This window comes from Stenella coeruleoalba, assembly GCF_951394435.1.
Source record: "Stenella coeruleoalba genome assembly, chromosome: 1".
Lineage (NCBI taxonomy): Eukaryota > Metazoa > Chordata > Mammalia > Artiodactyla > Delphinidae > Stenella > Stenella coeruleoalba.
Window position 1 is genome coordinate 138,527,126 of NC_137169.1, and position 6,000 is coordinate 138,533,125.

Here is a 6,000-nt window from a genome sequence, read left to right on the forward strand (position 1 = left end):
AAAAGATTTTTTAAGCAATATGAGGAGACAAAATTGAAGACTTCATCCACACCCATCATCTCTTCATTAAGCCTCTGTTAGAATTTTTTTGACCTTCTTCTACAAGCATGAAGTATGTATATTCTACACCAATCAGATTCCACATTGTGAAAATTTCAGCAAAATGCTTCCTATTTTTGGAAAATCCCCATCCATTTTCTTTTGCGATTTTCTGAACCAATACAATCCCTTACAATGCTTAAAATTCAGAGCATAAAGTAAATCATTTTCCTTGAATAGGAATAGTTCACACATTATTTGATTTCTAAAGTCTTAAACTAAGGTACTTACTGACAAAGTAAGAATAAATCTAAGTATCATGTGAGTCAAAGTGACTCGTGACCTAAAGGTGAAAGGTTAAAGGGTCAGTGCTGGAGGGGCCCTCTCCTCTGATTTTCTGGTCGTATTGATACGGAACAATCATCATCCAGGTCTCTGAATAACTACACCTAGATCACACAGATAACCTGCAATGGACATGTAACATGCATGACATGTAGCATGAATGAGAGAGAAACCCACGTGGTTTTAAGCCACTGAGATCCTAGGACTGCTTGTTATGACAGTAGGGACTATCCTCTGTGATACACAGGGCCTGCTGCATTCTCTTATACAGCTGTACCTGCAGCAGGAACACTGCCGACACTCCTATCAAATGTACTTGCAAACAAGGCTGGTGCATTCAATGGACAACTAATGACCTAATTTGCATCCATAAAAACCCATATCCTTCAGTCAGTGAGCACAGCTGTCCCCGAAGAGTGAAAGCATCTACCTGTAGTGCCTGGAAGGGAGTGACTGCATCTTTAATTCTTCAGGCATACTGAGGAGGCAGCAGCTCTTTGGCCCCCAAGAGGCTAGAAGTCCTTTCATAATGTTGCATCCAGTTGGTTGGCAAACGGTATCAAAACAAAAACACAAAAAACTGGTCACCATCTTCTCAGATGGGTCTTAGAAAAGGAGACAGTTTATTCCAGCAAGGAAAACTGTTTGAGAGAAAGAGAAACCTCCCCCAAGAAAAGGGCCTGTAAGAAGACGACTACAGGTAAGGACACGCTGGAACGTAAGGATAAAGAAAGGACGTAAGGCAGGAGCAAGTGAGATCAGAGAAGACAACCAGAAACAGGGGGATCGTTTGTGAAGCAGCGTTACTGCCAGTCACACACCCCATCTAGGAGGGCAACTAGGAAGGCCCCTTTATACCACCCCCATTAGTTCAGTTCAGTCTTAGGCAGAAGCTACATCTGAATTCGAGGATAACACCAATAGCCCATAGAAGGGAAATCTCCTTCCTCGGAGTGGGTTAGAGATTCACCCACGGGCTCACCCACGGGCTCAATGGAAGTTGACTTCTTGGAATGCTGTGATCCTCAAGGCCAGGCCTAAAATCCCCAGAATGGAGCACTTGCCTCCTAGAGAACGACAGAAACGTCAGAACCTCTCACTTCCAAGAAGAAAACGAGCCACCAGGAGATAAGGCACGCCACAGCACTATCCAATAGAGAAACTAGTAACCTGCCCTGAGGGATGCGAGCCCTCGGACTTAGGAGACCACAGTGGAAGATGTTGCACAGTCGAAGAGGCAGTCACTGAAAAGATGAGCAAAGCACCACGCCTTGCTGGTGAGGTTCAGCCCTATCCCCGTAAGATGTTGAGAAGCTGGTGAGGGACACAGTATGTCTTAGGGGTATTTCAAAAAAAAAAAAGATAAGGTTAAATGAACGGACCACATACCCACCATCACCTGGAGCATTGTGACAGGTAGGACCATTTAGTGGGTAAGAATGCAAGCTCCAGAGACAGCCTGGGTTAGAACCCTGACTCTACCCCCTATATTTGCTGTGTGTTCTTGGACAGGTTACTTAACCTCTGTTTTTCAGCTTCCTCATCTGTAAAATGGGAATATTACCTACCTCCTAGGGTTGTTGGGGGATTAAATGTAGAGAACATAGACTAGTTTTTCACTGTTAGCTTTCTTTATATATATATTTTTCCAATTTATACCTACTGAGTATTTCTGTAATTGTACATCCAAAGACAATAGAGAGAATAAGTACATTTGGAGGAAATACTACCATACATTTTTCTATCATTAGATTTCAAACACTTTTATAGATTATCTCATTTGATCTTTATAACAACACTACAGATTGGACACAGACAGCATCACTCCCAAAATACACATGAAGAAAAAGATAATCTGGGCTTACATCGCTTGATGGGCAAGTGGCAAAGCCCAGATTAACTGGACTGGACCTAGTACCTGTCATCTTATTCGAAGGTCGAACTCAGAGGTTTCGTGAAATGCTGGGGTATTGAATGATGTCTTGAGAATTAATGGTTTTTATAGATAGAGGAGAACACAATGAGCCTTTCAAGTGACAGGAACAACATAAGTGAAGACACCTAGTTTAGAATAAGCTTGTCCTACATTTCCAGGACATGTATTTCCTACAGAAATACATAAATACAGTTCATTGCTCTAAAGTAGATTATATCCGATTTCCAAATTTTTCTGAGAATGTTCAAAGCATTAGCAAGGGTATTATAAATAACTCTGGGAGCCCCCGGTTTTTATTCAGTTTCTAGGTCCTAGCCATTCTCATTCTACTGCCTTGATCAAAATTGTTGAACACATGTCCTTATCGTTCATAAATTACGCACACCCTCAGATGGCCCAGGAATTGCATTTGTTTGAGGCACAAAAGCTTCACGTGGATATTTCAGGTTGCGCTGGGACACGTGGGGAACTTGATACCGTTGATAGCGTGTGGCAGGCCATCTAACTCCTGTCCATTCTTTCTCCTCGTGCTGGGCAAGGGCCAAGACTGAGCCTGGCAGGTGAATTCAAGATTGGCTTCCTAGAGCTGAGCCTGGCAGGGACGTAACAGCTGCCAGGCCGTACGGGACAGGTAGCGGCTGGCAAGTTAATAGCTAGCGAGCAGGACAAATAGGTGGGTGCGGGTCTGAAAATGAAAATGACACAGTGTGAGGGAAGGACAGCAGGCAAGCAGAGCACAGGACGGAGCTCCAGCCAGACAGGCAATCGGCAATAATTAAGGCTCAAGTTTCTGCAAAGAGCCCCGTTCCTCAGAATCAGGTGCCTCCCTCTTTACAAGGGGGAAAGCCCTGGATTGCCTGAAACCCACGGGTGTGCTATTTCAACATGCTTTTGAGAAAGTGCCATCGCAGGGAGGGAGGAAACATGAAGACACAGCAGGTTTCAGGGCATAGTGAGCTAAGCAGGGAGGGTGGTACATCTGGTCTTAGAAACTCAACCCAGCTGAATAACCCCTAAAGCACACCCAAAGAGTAAAAAAAAAAAAAAAAAGAAAATGTGTGCTACACTTAGAATGAAAGAGAAGATGTAAAAATCATGATGGGAAGAAAAATTATTTTGCTTAGGAGAAAACGCCAATATTATGTGTTTGAGAGCTCTTTTGTCTTAATTTAGGGAAAATAATATGGAATCTGCTGCATCAGTGGACTTTTCTAAAAGGTCTCTGTAACTCTCCGTGTAATTTACTTATGTGGTTTATTAGTATAATTTTTAGGTTCAGAAGTCAAAGGCCTCAAGAGAAGAGCAAGAGTTAGAAAAATGATGAGGATAATAAAATTTGAGTGAAATACATTTGCAGAATAGTTTCTAAAAGTTATGTAAACACTATCATTATCAGCAAAACTGAAACAGTTTGAGAAATAAGAGATTTTACTGAAAAGAAAATTGCTTGTGAGGGAGGTGACGTGAGGCTCAACTCTGATGGGACTATTGTTAGGGTTTGAACGCAAACCCAGGTCTCCTGATGACCAGACCAGAATGATTTCTACCTCGTTCCACACCCAAGAACAGATTTGATTACATGTGATTTTGCATATATGTAAAATTACAGATTTTGCATATACACAAAATCAAACAGTTCATGAAGAAGAATTAAGGAACATGAGTATGTGAGCAATCCCTTTGTAATAATAACAATACTAACAACGTTATAAGTGTTAAATGAGTGTACAGTACGTATCAGGCATCACGTTGGAAAAACTATCTCATCTATCTATACAAAAACCTCCAGCAATAATGAACATTACTTGAGATATCAGGATGCTGGGACCAGGATATTAAGGAATTTATTAAAGAACGACAATATTTAGGAAAAAATACAAGATTCAAATCGAGCTCCCTCTAAATCTTTACCAAATGCCACATTGTCATTTAAAGCAATGATCTCAGAACATTCTCATGTTAGACCTTTTCTTATATTCTACATGTACCCTTAAAGTAATTTAGGAGGTCCTGAGCATCTACAGTCTACCAGGCACTGTGCTACACTGACTGATGAATGGATACCAATTCGAAGAAAACCCTTGAAATTAAGAATTGGTCTTTTGCTTAAAAAAAAAGAAAAATAAAGGATTTTATTTTAGGAGAGAAGAGAAAGTCCTTAGTTTAACTGAGATCCACAGATGCAGCCCCTTTTGGCTGTAGGGTGTTCAGATGCCTCCAGTTCTGTTGTTTGAGAATCACAATAATAGAGCACATTCAGAAGGATCATCTGAGAAAAAGCCAGGAAGTTGGGGGAAAAAATGAGGAGTAAAGCACAGTTTTAAATGAGTACTTGATAAGATTAAAGTTATTGGCAATAAGGGAGCCACTTTATGTAGGGGCAAATGAATCAACTCTAATTTTAACCTAAAATACCACTATAGGGGCAGTAAAATTCTTTCTACTTGGATAAATACTCTCTATTTGAATTACAGCTTGCAGTGAAAATGTAATAAAAATGTAACTTGACAAGACGCTATGACCACAAAAAAGGAGCTCTTTGTCAGTCAGCTGCAGGACTGGCCACCAGAATTGAAATGGAACTAGAGTAAAATCTGCAAATGATCCATCAAAAGCAGGGTAGAGGGCTTCCCTGGTGGCGCAGTGGTTGAGAGTCCACCTGCCGATGCAGGGGACACGGGTTCGTGCCCCGGTCCGGGAAGATCCCACGTGCCGCGGAGCGGCTGGGCCTGTGAGCCATGGCCGCTGAACCTGCGCGTCTGGAGCCTGTGCTCCACAACGGGAGAGGCCACAACAGTGAGAGGCCCGAGTACCGCAAAAAAAAAAGAAAAAAAAAAGCTGCAGCCACCAAGAAGCCTGTCTGCGAGCACAGGTCACTATCCACACCTCCCCTCCCGGGAGCCTGTGCAGCCTGCCACTGCCAGGAGGCTACAGTGCTGGACCCCCTATGGCAAAAACCTAGCAAAACAGGAACACAACCCCACCCATTAGCAGAGAGGCTGCCTAAACCCATAATAAGGTCACAGGCACCCCAAAATACACCACCGGATGCAGTCCTGCCCACCAGAAAGACAAGATCCAGCCTCATCCACCAGAACACAGGCACCAGTCCCCTCCACCAGGAAGCCTGCACAACCCACTGAACCAATACTAGCCACTGGGGACAGACACCAAAAACAACGGGAACTACAGAACTGCAGCCTGCGAAAAGGAGACCCAAACACAGTAAGTTAAGCAAAATGAGAAGACAGAGAACACATAGCAGATGAAGGAGCAAAGTAAAAACCCATCAGACCAAACAAATGAAGAGGAAATAGGCAGTCTACCTGAAAAAGAATTCAGAGTACTGATAGTAAAGATGATTCAAAATCTTGGAAATAGAATGGAGAAAATACAAGAAACGTTTAACAAGGATCTAGAATAACTAAAGAGCAAACAAACAATGATGAACAACAAAATAAATGAAATTTAAAATTCTCTAGAAGGAATCAATAGCAGAATAACAAAGGCAGAAGAATGGATAAGTAACCTGGAAGATAAAATAGTGGAAATAACTACCACAGAACAGAATAAAGAAAAAAGAATGAAAAGAATTGAGGACAGTCTCAGAGACCTCTGGGACAACATTAAACGCACCAACATTCGAATTATAAGGGTCCGAGAAGAAGAAGAGAAAAAAA